Consider the following 14,742-nt stretch of genomic DNA (forward strand, 5'->3'; position numbering starts at 1 on the left):
GGATAATAACTAGGTACCAATATTATATCATAATATCTTGTAAGAGTTTCACGAAAATTAAGCAACAATAAAGCCGCTGACTATCCACTTTGCGTAACAGAAAAAAGTTATTTAATTTTCAAATAATTAAATCTGAATTTTATCTCGGCTAATTAAATACAGTTTTCAACGTTAAGCTCTATACGTATATGAAGGAGGTATTAAATAATTTTAACTACATGATAAACGCCAAAATCGCGAAACAAATGGCCATTATATCCAATCGACAAGTTTGGTCCCATAATAGCGGCCGGTCCCATAGAAAAAACTTTCAACACACCACGACCTACACCTCGCAAAATGCGATTAAACGCAAAAAAAAACAAAGTAACACCGTTCAGTGAATAACACCTGTCACAGTTCCCGCCACTTTACAAGTGTATAAGTAGTTGTTTATGCTGCGTGACTCACGACGACGCGATACGTCCACGCGCGCGCGGCGCCAACAAATACTGGCACGTATGTGTCGCAAACGCGAGATTCTGAATGTTAATAGTTATTCGTTTTATAAGGGGGCAAAGTTGTTGTTTAACCGCTCGTGCTATTATTGATACCCGAGCAAGCGAAAGATTCCAAAGCCTCCTAGTGATACACAAAAATTTTCACCACACTAACGCGGGGAAAATACTATGAAATACCATAAAAATCAAAACAAATCAAATCCAAATGAACGTAATAAAAAAAATATCATTCAAAATCATCATTTAAAAGGCAATTCTACCAGCTAACATAAGGAAACAACTCCACGTTTTCATCTGATTACTTTACCCCACATGTGGATAAAATGCAACTTTCTCGTTAGTTTTTGAACAATCAAGCGCCTTTGTTACCGGTGTGGTGAAAATAAAATTCCACATTTCCTAGGATCTTTGGTTTGGGTTGAAGTCTAGAAACTGATGTCAAGCATTTACCGGGACTTAATGTACCTACTGTTCGTATTAACTAAACCAGCATTTCCTGTTTTCTATATATGTAGTTTCTATTGTCTGGGAGAGGACACTGACGGAACACAGAGCACAGGTTTTTACCTAGATCAGAAGTCCGGGACCTAACACTTATCTGCATTTACTTTTTGCCAATATATACCTATCCCCGTGTTTTTTTCTTCGTTAATTTCAAGGGTGCATTCTTGAGCTTAAATTAAGTAACTTTCTCAAAGACGAGGTTCTATCCCTCTCGGGCGCATGCGTATAGCACATCTATACGATCATTACGATCCTACCATCTATGGTCCTACATGATTCAAGCAACATAAAGAGCTATTAGGTACGTATATGAATTTAAATTGCTTTTTAAACGGCTTGTTTTTTCGCTCAAAGCGGAAGCCGTTCTGTCGTCGGTACCTAACCTCACTCCATATAAGAAAAATGCCGTTATTTAATGTATGAGATCGTTTTTTAAATTGTCCGATCCGATATCGGACGTCGAAGTCCCGGGAGCGCCGTCTTTAGCGGTCACGCACACTGCAACAAACATTATGCCTACACCTTTTTTTTCGGTGTGGGAATGCTGTTACGCATCGTCCCCCTGGCCTGAGGTGGGCCCATTTTGGTGGGTATCTGGGACTCTCCCCTCCCGGCTTTTTCCATTGAGAAAGAGGGGGAGGAGCCTACCCACTAGACCCACACCGGCGTTTCCCACAATATGCCGTTTGGGGAGGCGTCATGGAATCAATCGCGAACATTATACCACGACGCAGTTTATGTGAAAACTTAGGGTCTAGAAGCCAAAAAAAACTTTAGCTGTAATACAACCGCAAATAGTTTAAATTTTTGTGTAAAAAAATTTGAAATAATATCACAGCATCCGTATAAAAAAATATTTTTTGAAGATAGGGGTCAACTTCGGAATGAGCGATAATAAGCTAGAAAGTCGTATACTTACCCTTAAAATGATTACCTACTGTACTTTGATATTTAATAATTAAAATAAGCTATTTTGTTAAGGTGATAAGTCTTTTATTGTGTACTATTTATAATTTATAAGTAAGTGAATAAAAAAAAAAAGTTAATATTGTCCTTTCTGCCTGAAACAAGGAAATCCTAATAGTTCAAGCATTTGTAAATCACTTTCCTCTTCTAAAAATCCTTTTTTTTATACGACGTCGGTGGCAAACAAGCATACGGCCCGCCTGATGGTAAGCAGTCTCCGTAGCCGACCCTAAACCCGCCCCCCCCTCGTTGAGCGCTGGGAACCTTACTCACCCGCAGCAACACAACACTATGAGTAGGATCTAGTGTTATTTGGCTGCTGTTTTCTGTAAGGTGGAGGTACTGCCCCAGTTGGGCTCTGCTCTAGATCTGGAATGACAACCACTGGCTGTGCCCTACCACACAAAGCGAGATGACATTCACAATGCCCATACCTCTCTTAAAATTTTTACCTTACTCATTAAGCAACCACTCTACAATACTTTTTCAATAAATTATTTATATTGTTTGTATTTGTGACGACCGGTCTGGGCGAGTGGAAAGTGACCCTGCCTATGAAGCCGTTGGTCCTGGGATCGAATCCCTGTAAGGGCATTTATTTGTGTGATGAGCACAGATACTTATTCCTGAGTCATGGATGTTTTCTATGTATTTAAGTATTTGTTTATTATATATATCCATGTCTTGAGATATCCATTTTCGAGTTTCGCGGTAGGCATCTGTAAATAAACCGCCTAGATGCATCAATGTTATAGTGAAAACTTCTCAAAGAACTGTTTAAGGCATAGTATGTATAACTTACTCTATGGTTTTGAATATGTGATAGTGCTGCTCTCTGGCGGCAGAAAATTGCAGTCATTATATTATATTATATTATTATAACGAGCCTATTGTGTCTCACTGCTGGGCAAAGGCCTCCCCCCTCTTCTTCCACTCATCCCGGTTTTGAGCTAGTTATCCCGCCATCGCCGACGAGGTCTGCCAGATCCCCGGTTTGACTCGTGGGGCACCCAATCCGTGGTTATCTTGGCCCACAAGTCCCCAGCCCAGTCCCACTTTAACTTGGCCGCTTTTCGAGCTACATCTAAATTCTGAGTTTTAGAGCGCAGCGTGGTGTTCCGGATGCAGTCATACTCCCTATTTACTGAACATATGAATGAATATTCCAATACCGGTGCGTGTATTCAGCAGCGGATGTATGCAGCTGATAAGAAAATTGTATAGTACAAATCTGTGTATTTTTTATTCATCTTGACTGTTATTTCACTTTCTTACATAAAGGGAAATCCCTGCTTAATCGACTACCATTGCCTTTATAGAGAAAAAAAACATTATTCCGAATTGAAAAAAAAAACAACGTAACGACGAGTATAATATACAAATACAAATAAATAAATAAATATTATAGGGACATTCTTACACAAATTGACTAAGTCCCACAGTAAGTTCAAGAAGGTTTGTATTTTGGGTACTTAAACAACGATATATTTATAGCATATAAATATTTATACATTCTTAAATACATAGAAAACACCCACGACTCAGGAACAAATATCCGTGTTCATCACACGAATAAATGTCCTTACCAGGATTTGAACTAGGGATTGCAATCCGGTCCGGCGGATCCGGTAATCCGGCCGGATCCGGCACTTTTCAGGAGCTACCGGATCCGGTAAAAAAACACCGGATCCGGACCGGATCCGGTAAAATAAAAAAGACGCCTAAATACAGCACGCGCTGTGCGTGTTAGATGAGGAAAAAGCGACGGATGAGAGGTATAAAGTTGAATAGAACAAATAACTAATGACGAAGTTTAAATATAGTGAGATAAAAATATATTTATTATGACGATAACTGGGAACAGGAGAGAATTTCTTCTTCTTTCATGTTGGTGGCATGATATGCCGATTACATAAATACTGTAATAGAAGGAAAAATTAAGGGATGGAGATGCCATGGAAGGCATTTGTAATTTATGCTAGAGAGAAGGTTAATGATATGTCATAATGTTGTGATAGCAGATTAAAACTAAACAAATGAAGAGGATTAAGTCGGCGGTACTCAACCGACTTGAGTTGAGCTTATCATATATATGTATATTAATAATCTTTAGTTTACTCCGATTATATATATGATAAAATATAGAATCTTTTCTATTCAAATTTAATGAGAATCTTTTGTCTTCACAATTTCATCCAATTTTATGCAATTTCCTTCATCTTCGTACGTACGTGCTACTTTACGTCTAGCCAATTCTTTACTTGATCCATGTAACTTTTCTTAGGGAGTCCCTTTCCGCGATGGTTTTAATCCTACACTCTATTATTTTTGCACAAGATCGCCGTGTCGTGTTTCGTTCCCTATAATTTGCCCTTCTATCCCTAAACAACATTTTTAAAATCATACATTCTACTACTTTCTTGCACAAAAAAATGAGAGCAAGATAATATTGTAGCGCATTTAATATCATTCGCGTTAAAAGTAAAATATATATCTTCTTTTGTTACTAGAATGGATGTCAACGTTACAAAGAATTCAATCAAAGAACAGTTACGAAAACTTGTCCTTTCAAGGAGTTCCATTTCCCACCCCACATCCCATCATCAGGCCTTGGCAAATCGAAAATTTGAGTACTTGTGAATGGTTAAATATAATAAAAAACCGATTTCACATTTTGTTTTTAAAGTGATATTGACATTGTAACACTTTTTACTACTAAGTTCTATTTTATTTTTAAGAAGTTATTTGTTAACTTCAAATTATAGATTTAGAAATACGTATTACGCAAAAAACTAGAAAAATATGTCACTTAAGTAACTTTAATATCCCTATACCAATCCGGATCCGGTCCGGCCGGATCCGGCCGGATCATGGCCAAAATCCGGCCGGATCCGGCCGGATTGAAAATCAATCCGGTTTGCAATCCCTAATTTGAACCCTGCTTCATAGGCAGGGTCACCGATAGGGCAGACAGGTCGTCTATATTTTGATTACCGGCCCGATTCGAACTTTAAGATACATCAATTATTAGGTCTGGATACGACATGTCAGTTTTAAAAGTAACGTTTCTTCAAACTAAAACGTCATTTTTGACACTGACATATCCGATTCATATCGTATCTAGACCTAATATTTGACGTATCTTACAGTTAGAATCGGGCCGATTCCGTGATTGTTCTACTTTTAGAATTTCCTTACAAAGCATTTTTATCTTTTTTTTATTTTGCTTTTAACTCAGAGCAATAGATATTCGTTATAAAAACGTTACCTATTTATATTTACTATAAACACTACCACTTCCAATACTACTCGTTGATTAATGCATTCACAAGTCATGAATCTATCAGCAAATCATATTTAACTCGCTAGCATGACGTCTGTGAGAATATAAATTAGCACATATAATCATATAATCACGTACGATGTCCGCACATTTGTCAATAAACCTATCTATATGATAATATTTCTCTTGACACCAACATAAGCACAATGCGTACGCACAGTTCGCTTATAGGCAATTAAAAAAATTAATTGTAACATATAGAAAGGAAAACTAATTAAATGCCTATTGTAGCTAAAAAGAGACGCTTTCCAAAAAGATTTTAGTTCATTGACCCGCGTGTTGCTATTTCTATTGCACGCGCATAATTATATTACTGTCAAACTCGCGCAGTGACATTGACAACCGGTATCATGGGCGGGACAGCAAACAATGTACGAAAATCTGTCTGGAAAGCGTCTCTGCTTTATAATTCTGTTATTCACATTTATAGCATTTTAAATTGTGCCCGAATTGCGTGAATAAAATTTTGATATTCTGTACCCCTAGTGTAAATTTAGTCGATAGCGAAACGTGACGTACGCGTTTGCGTTAAGTCTCATTTTGTATGGGTTTTTGAACAGCGCGCCAAGCGGGACGTTTTGGAAAGTCAAAAATCTCATACTAAATGACACTTAACGCAAACGCGTACGTCACGTTTCGCTGTCGAAAATATTTACACTAGGGGTACTGATAGCGGAACTCAGTTACGTTAAGCGAAGCTTAGATTAGCAAGAACTTGCATGCAATTTTCATTACATTGCGGTATTTGATCAAACTTTTGGATGCAGTAATCTTAAGTTTAACCTAAATTGCATGCTAAGTTAGCTAGTCTACCATCGCTTTATACATCTATGTATGTTGACCATTTCAGAAGAAACTTCAATACACAATAACAGTAAAATGGACCAAATTTGCCCTAAAGATTGTCGCAATTCATAGGGTGAATCAACTGTCCCATGGAAAACTGTTAAATTAAAATGTTCTTGTTATTTTATTAGCCATTTATACACGGTGCTCACGAGGAACCCGAAAGATTTTAACCACTTACTTCTGAGGCCAAAAGAAGAAAAAAATGTATATGAACTTCAGTAAATTTCGCCAAAAAAGTTGTTTTTTTTTTCAATTTTTCAACGTATTTGTACATAAAAAGTTAATGTTATGGTAAAACTGGCACTAAAAATATTTTTTTACGATTTTTTTTGTAAAAACTAGTTCTTGCCAAGGTTACTTGTCACTGTTTGACATCTGTCAATAAGGATATTTAGACTACGCCCCATAATGGCATCATCGCGATCAAAAAGGCGTTTTGCACTAAGTTACGATAAGAAAATGTTTTTTTTTTACATTGGTTAACTCTGAAACTAGGCGAAATCCAGAAAAGTTTATATGACATTTTAGCCTCTAAATGTGATCAGTAATACACTGTCAAAATCTTGCGGTTTCCTCATGTAACACCGTGCATACTCTCGTATACCCTCATATTTTCCCCGTACCCTTATAGGTAGGTACCTAAGTATTTTATAGAAGGCATAGGTATTTTATATACTTCTTAGTAGGTAAACCGGATTCTTATTTCTCAGTAAACACCTCAACCACAAGTAAATGTATGCGTTCTCTTAACTCATTATGAAACACTACACTATAATTAAGTACACGCAGGTAACGCAATACTGTGATCGGAATTATAGTCGTTAGATTTGTAGCTGGTCCACAACGGCTTATCCTTTGTCTATTGTTAACTAAAACGGCACGTGCCACTATCTGCAAAAAAAAGGGCCTGGACACTTTAACCGGTTATTTAATTACAACTCCTATGGTAATTGAAATAAGATTCAAAATGAACAAATGGAAAAATAATTTGCGATTTCTTGTGTGGTCCCTATACGGTTACTGAGTGCCGTCGAGTCGAACGCTACCGAACCAGTATAAAATGTGTCCTCGATATGCGTAACAAAGGCGTGTTATCGGAGAGCACACCTACATTGGTTTTTTGAGCGTTGGACTAGCGCGCTCAGGTGCCTATTAGAATTATACGACCCTTTTTTTGCAGGTAGTGGCACGCGCGGTTTTAGTTAACAATAGACAAAAGATTAGCCGCTTCGGGCCAGCTTCAAATCCTATACCCTCCTATACCTTCAAATCCTATAGCCTAAACGACTATACCTAAACATTACTAGAGTTAAACCAAGATAAGTTAGCAGCGACTTTGATATCCCACACAGTGCAGGTGTTATTTTAAACGTCAAAAGTCTTTGAAATTATGACCTTTACTTGCCACTTGCACCTTCTGGGCTATCAAAATCGCTGCCAACTTATCTTGGTCTTACTCTAGCGACCCGCCCGGCCACCGGGGCACAGATTATATAATAGTTCTACGGGTTACACAATACCTTAAATTATACACTTAAACCTTCCTCAAGAATCACTCTATTATGATAGGTGAAAACCGCATGAAAATCCCTTCGGTAGTTTTTGGATTTATCGCGATTCGCGAACCTACAGACAGACAGACGCGGCGCGGAAATGTGTTTTGGTGTAGTGATTATATTTGAAACGTTACATTAAAGTTACACTATTATTATCAACTGAAACCTACTTCGACAAAAAAACTAAATTTTGTTACCTGCCTTTCTCACGAATGTGGAAGAGCAGATAACAAACTTTTGATTTTGGGTTTTCACGGTAGGCCCACAGGAAGTCTGCAAACATTTTAGGGTTCCGTAGTCAACTTCCCTTATAGTTTCGCCATGTCCGTCTGTCTGTCTGTCCGAGGCTTTGCTCCGTGGCCGTTGGTGCTAGAAAGCTGAAATTTGGCATGGATAGGTATATAAGTCAGTAAAACCGACAAAGTCGTACAATAAAATCTAAAAGTTATTTTTTTAGGGTACTTCTCCTACACGTAAAGTGGGGGTAAAATTATTTTTTTCCTTCAACCCTACAGTGTGGGATATCGTTGGAAAGGTCTTTCACAACTAATAGGGGTCTTCAACAAACATTTTTTGGTAAAGTGAATATATTCGGAGATAATCACTCCGAAAAAAAACAAAATGTGTCCCCTCCCCCTCTAACTTTTGAACCATAGGTCCAAAAAATATGAAAAAAATCGTGGAAGTAGAGCTTAAGAACGACATTAAACGAAAACTATAGCGGACATGATCAGTTTAGCTGTTTTTGAGTTATCGCAAAAAGTTTCCCCTTCATAGTAAAAAGACGTACATCCACAGTTCATCCCTTGGTTAACAATCTACCATACTTTAAGCTCCAGTTTAGCTTATTGTGACGGAAGAGTAACTACGGAACCCTACTCTGAGCATGGCCCGACATGCTTTTGGCCAGTTTTTTAAATAATACGATGATGGTTTAATATATTGGTATCTTAAAGAAATATTGATATCTTAAGGGTTTTTTTTAAAGATATTAATTTAAGTAGTAATATAGGATATTGGTTAGAGATGCAACAAATAGTGGCTTGGCCGAATACCGAATATCCGGCGTAATCATCGGCCGAATAGCCGAATATTCGGTTAGAGGTTTTACCTAAAAGGAAGTAAATTCGAACGCGCGTTTCTCGCTGTAGGCAGTGTTTGATAGAAATTGCTCTTCTTCTGCACGCAGTGCGTATTGAAACGCGGACGTGACGTCGTGTGTGTAAAAAAATAATTGTATTTTTTCTCATGGTTTTTTACTATCTATAAATATAGAGGTAGTCTGAAGGATTACACTGATTTTAATAATTGATTTCTTGTAGTTTGTTATTTGATTTGCCCCTCGTATCCCGTTATCTACGTGTTAACGTACTATTCGGTATTCGGCCGAATACTATGCCACAATACGGTATTCGGCCGAATAGTGAAATTGTGGCCGAATAGGCCGAATACCAAATAGTGGCCGAATATTCGTTGCATCTCTAATATTGGTATATCCTACCAGCCTAATAAAGTAATCATACCCCGTAGCCCATAGCTCGCTTTGCATTCACATTGGTGAAAAAAGGATAGGTAAGTACTCGTATACTGAGATAGGTATACGTATTGATTGTGCTGAATAGTGCAAATGCAACCTCGCTTTCGTTTTTTCCTCATGCAGTAATGAATACTCGGAACTGTGTGCAATCGTACTCGGAAACTATTTACGACGTGTACACGTGTACACGGAGATAGCGATGAACGTAAAGGTAATGCGGATTGCGACTGCAGCAGCGATATATTACTGTCAGCATTTATACTTACTTACTCCGTTGGTTCAGCGTCCCAAAATGAGACTTGGCCTCCGACACAAGACAGCGCCAGTTTTCTCGGTCCTGTGCGACCTCTCGCCAATTGTCAACTGGAAGCTCGTGCAGATCCGCCTCCACCATGTCGCTCCAGCGATACCTAGGGCGTCTGATAGGACGTCCTCCTGCTAGGCGACCCAGGTACGCTCTTTTTACGTTCCGATCTTCGTCCATTCTCTCAAGGTGGCCCAGCCAACGGAGTCTGTGGGCTTTACTTTCTCCCATGATGTTAGGTTTAGGTGTCAGCATTTATAGTAGCGGATATAATAACATGGCAAATCTGTATCTGTCAATTTCCGTGATAAAATGAGTGACAGAATGAGATTTTATGAAGGAAATTAATAGATACAGCGAAGGCACTAACGACGACGAACTAGTACTAGTACTTTACAAAATTGAAAAATAATTTTGGAAAGAAATTTAGTCTCTCCAATTGTTTATATAATAATATAAAATAAAATTACATAACCTCTATTTACATAATAGGTATATACAGAAGTATTACTATAACTAACATAAATCTAAAATATGCCCTTGAGGCATTCATTGTACCAAGTATGCTGGCGGCATTTCCTCGTTGTATCGCAATGCTGATACATTGTGCGAATAAGCCAGGTCTTCGGTCAGCAGTTACGTTAACGACGATTTTTGTAAAAAACTTTATTGTTTTATAAATCTACTTTTGAGTCTTTTGCCATGATTGTATTCTACTGCTACAGCGTTTGATGCGGACGATGTCAGTGTTAAATTGTTTAATAAGTTGCTTTGTTGTTGTCGTTGCCGCTTTGCTCTCGTTCGTTATTAAGGAAATTGCCATCATCCGAATGTAACCTTAACAATTGTACATTCCATTACTATGCTTACCCGTGTGAAAACTTTACAGGTGACCTGTGAATGAATTCGTGAGATTAAAATAGTCGGTGACAATAAAATGAACTGTCAAAAACAAAACGTAAACGTACGTTCATGCCAATATGTCAGAATATTGTTTAAAAATGAGAGCATATCCTCGATTGTATGGCGACGTCAAGGTTCGTGCAACTATTAATTTCGAATACCCCTTCATCTGAGTCAGAAGCGGGATCATAAGTAGGTAGTTTCCGTATGATAAACCCGCTTTAAACTATAAAGTTATAAACGTATCATGTACATAGCCTTGGACCCGGGTACGTCCTTAAACTACGTCCATAAGAGAGGTATGGGCATTGTGAATGTCATCTCGCTTTGTGTGGTAGGGCACAGCCAGTGGATGTCATTCCAGATCTAGAGCAGAGCCTAACTGGGGAAGTACCTCCACCTTACAGAAAACAGCAGCCAAATAACACTAAACCCTACTCATAGTGTTGTGTTCCTGCCGGTGAGTAAGGTTACCAGAGCTCAACGAGGGGGGGCGGGTTTAGGGTTGGCAACGCGCATGTAACTCCTCTGGAGTTGCAGGCGTACATAGGCTACGGAGACTGCTTACCATCAGGCTGGCCGTATGCTTGTTTGCCACCGACGTAGTACACAATCCGTACATTCATTTCAGTTAATGAAGTTAATGATGTCGTTGTCAGTAATTTCAGTCCATCTTGACATAAGCGCCATAGACTTCACTATTTACGATGTACACGTGTAGCGAACGTACGTTGGTTTAATGTGCGTTCCGTTGTGCGCGTAGTACGCAGGTGTTTGTAGTTGTTTTTCTTGAAATTTGAAAAACGTTCTGACACGTGTAAGTGTTTCAATTTTGAACATTGTTATCTTAAACTGTATCTAAATATTGTTGGCAACTAGCCCTGTGACCTCTTTCTTAGATTTATATAAACCTTTTTTTTTGTATAGTTCGTATCATCCACGGTGACGCGCAGATTATTCCAATCTAACCTTTAATAATATTACAATAAGAGTTAAGGCACGCGTCTTCGTGAATGACACGATCTATATTTTGTTACTGTTATTTATCTTTGCTATTATCAGTCTGCTCTTGTCACCCATTAATATTGCCAAAGAGAATTTATGTATTGTAATAGGGCGGTAAAGTTTAAGAAATAAACGTGGCCCTTAGTTTGTCATCCAAAACAGATGGCGCAGTACAGCGCCATCTGTTTTGCGGTTACTGAATTGTCAAACGTCAACTTTTAAAAGAGTTACCGCAAAATGTATGGAGCTGTACAGCGCCATCTCGTTTACCTGTCAAATTCAAAGCACGCAATTTTCTTAGATTTTACGCATATTACTCCATTAATGTATCTTTGATTGCTATATAAGTTTTGTTGCTTTCATATTTATTAAAATAAATATTTTATTATACATGTTTTCAACGCACCTTATTACAATCCACCTTTCGGAAAAAAACATTGGTTATAAATGTATGAAGGCAAATTTCGATATTTTTTCCGAAACTGTTAATTGTCGCTGAACATAATAGGAGGTACAATCGATAGCTCTTAAGTTCCTTTGTTGTCGGCCCTCGTTTGACCCGTATTGAAGGCGACAACCTGTATATATTATTATACTTCTCACTATGAGGAACTAGACAATTAATAGAGTTCATTTAGACTTCCTTGAACCTTGTCTTGACAAACAAACTAATAAATTCCTAGGTATTTCAAACGTGTCTTCGTCATGCAAATTGCTTTGTGATAAATTCTCCTAGAATGTGAATGTCTTTGGCTCGGCGTCCATTTTTACCGACGGCAAAGTTTAAAAAAATATCAGTGCTAATGCCGATACCATAGCAACAGCCAAAACAAGTCAAGCCTACCGCGAACACCGAAGTTTGCAAAATGCGGGTATGCTTCTCTTTTACTCTCATTACGCAGTAATTACACGGAAAGAGAAAGATGCCCGCAATTTGCAAATTTCGGTGTTCACGGTAGGCCCTCAGTGTTGCTAGATTTCGATAGGTCATTTACTGTTACTTTCGATTTTAGTTCTTTGCGTAACCGCTAGAAGGCCTATAATATAATTCTTGTTATGTCGTCGACTCAGGCCACGAGACAAAGATTTTCACGTTTCATAAATAACAAGGAATTTCACGATCTGCCGCAGCCAGAAGGTGTCGCAAAAAGCACGGTTGGTTGTGCATAGAGGGGATGTATGGTAGCGAAAGTTGGGTATGGCAGAAGAAACATCAGAGTCCAGTGAATGCAGTGGAAATGAGAGCGTTGAGAGTGTGTGTGGTGTAAAATTACAAGATAGAATTAGGAACAGTGTGATAAGGGAAAAGTGTGGACTGAACGAAGATGTAGTGACAAAAATTGAGAAAGGTATGTTGAGGTGGTTTGGACACGTGGAAAGAATGAGTGAAGGAAGGTTAACAAAGAGAGTGTATAAGGGAGAAGTAGAAGAGGGAGCTGGAAGGGGTAGACCTCGGCGGACTTTCTCTGATCAACGGGGAAATCCTGAAGAAAGGCCAGGTCAAGAGCACCCTAAACCGACGAGCGTGTATGAGGAATGTCATGAAAGTGAAGGAAGCGAAAGAGGTATGTTAGGATCGTAGCGAGTGGAAATCCGTGGTCTCTGCCTACCCCTTCGGGAAATAGGCGTGATTATATGTATGTATCTATATGCCGCCGAATATAAATAGTCTTGTCTTTGATATACGCAGGATAAACTAAGGTTATTGGTTTATTGTCCTCAATCTACGTCCAGTATGCTAATTTAATGATAATTACTAACATTTACACCAGACAGCCCCGTTTAAACAAACACGCCATTTTGCATATACACAATTGTTAATTTGTTATTTCAATGAAAGCATCGAGTAAATATATGTACTAATACGTATTAGCATTAGTTAGCTACCGAAATACACATTGTCTTATCTGTAGATTCGGCCCAAGTTTTCTCTAGTTTCCTATGATCAACTGTCTTGTTCGGTAATAGGAGTTAATTGTGATTACTAATAAAACTGAAAATACTATCCGGTTCGACACACAGTCGAAAGATTTAATTTGTGAATTGTACACACAGTGACAATAGTATGAGGTCTCTAGCGACTTTCATGTTGTTTGTCACTGTCATAAGGTACAAAAGGGGTCACAAACAGTGAACGGAAATAAAACAAGGAGTTTGAGAACATTACCGTTCAAATTCTCGGGACAATTAGCACACATACACAATTACGCCTGTAATTAAATTGGTAAACGAAATAATAGTCATCTCTATTACTCTTATGTACACAGCTAGAGGTACACGGAATGCATATAATGTCAATAACTATCAATTAGCGACATTAATCCGCTAATAACCTTCTTGCTGTACATACTGGCAGCTGAGAGTTCGCGGTTCATTTATTTTATTTATTTTATTGTATTTAAGGGATAACAAACAACTATACAAATACAATATACAAATGGTGTTACATTATAAGTGTTGTTCTTATGTACAGCCACAAATTACAAGTTTATATTTTGATTAGAATATGACATAGACAGGGATAGGAAGAATCAGTCAAATAATCCACGTTTAAATATTTTGTGCAGATTAAAAGATAATATCACTTCACGGGTAAGTAAATCGAGCGCCGATCGGCACGATGGCCGCTAAGTAATGTCGACCATTCCAACAACAATAAAAACTTTAATAGCTACATTACACCTAATAAGGATACAGTACGCTTAGTGTACTTAAAACTTTATTGTGTGAGCTCTTTTCTTTTCACAAGGTCTTCGACCGCATCTTTCAGCCGCATTCACAAAACATTTTGTACTTGGCTATGTTCTTCGCTAGCATGATTTGGCCCTGCCAACCCTGCGTAGGTACCTATACCGCAAGCAATGCGCAACGTATGAACTAAAATAGTTTGCCAGATTTAAATCTTAACCTGGCGCTAAAAGGAAAGGTGCAATCTGGTCGAGGGCCGACGATTAAGTCAATGTTACAGGAATCCGTGGGTTTTCAGGTATTCGTAGTAGAGGTAAGCACCTATCCACCATTGGTAAGAGTGTTTATAAATATGTATTCGTTTTCCGCTTTCCTATTGGTGGACTTTTTCTTCATATATCGCTCTGGTACTTAAGTACATCAGCTTGATGTACATACAGTGTATTTGAGATCCTTGGATGGTGGCTATGTCGAACAGGAGACTGGCCACAACCTTGACGATTGCTCAAACAGATGTGCGTAAAATGCTATATCAAAAATCTCCAGACGAGAAGAAACGGGAGGTGACGTCTGTGGCTGTTCCTGGA

At 38.3% G+C, this 14,742-nt stretch overlaps 1 protein-coding gene across 7 annotated transcripts in view; it reads right to left on the bottom strand.

Moving 5' to 3' along the window:
• LOC133518142 (uncharacterized) overlaps positions 1-500 on the bottom strand; it is a 48,685-nt gene extending 48,185 nt beyond the window's left edge. For 3 of the 7 annotated variants that reach the window (XM_061851726.1, XM_061851727.1, XM_061851728.1), the window contains exon 1: positions 320-500. The gene's annotated coding sequence lies outside the window, so the exon portion shown is untranslated. The remainder of the gene's footprint in view (positions 1-319) is intronic. The other 4 variants (XM_061851730.1, XM_061851732.1, XM_061851731.1 and 1 more) reach the window with 4 other exon arrangements.
• Positions 501-14,742: the final 14,242 nt, after the last annotated feature.

The sequence above is a fragment of the Cydia pomonella genome, chromosome 5 (genome assembly GCF_033807575.1).
Source record: "Cydia pomonella isolate Wapato2018A chromosome 5, ilCydPomo1, whole genome shotgun sequence".
NCBI classification, from domain to species: domain Eukaryota; kingdom Metazoa; phylum Arthropoda; class Insecta; order Lepidoptera; family Tortricidae; genus Cydia; species Cydia pomonella.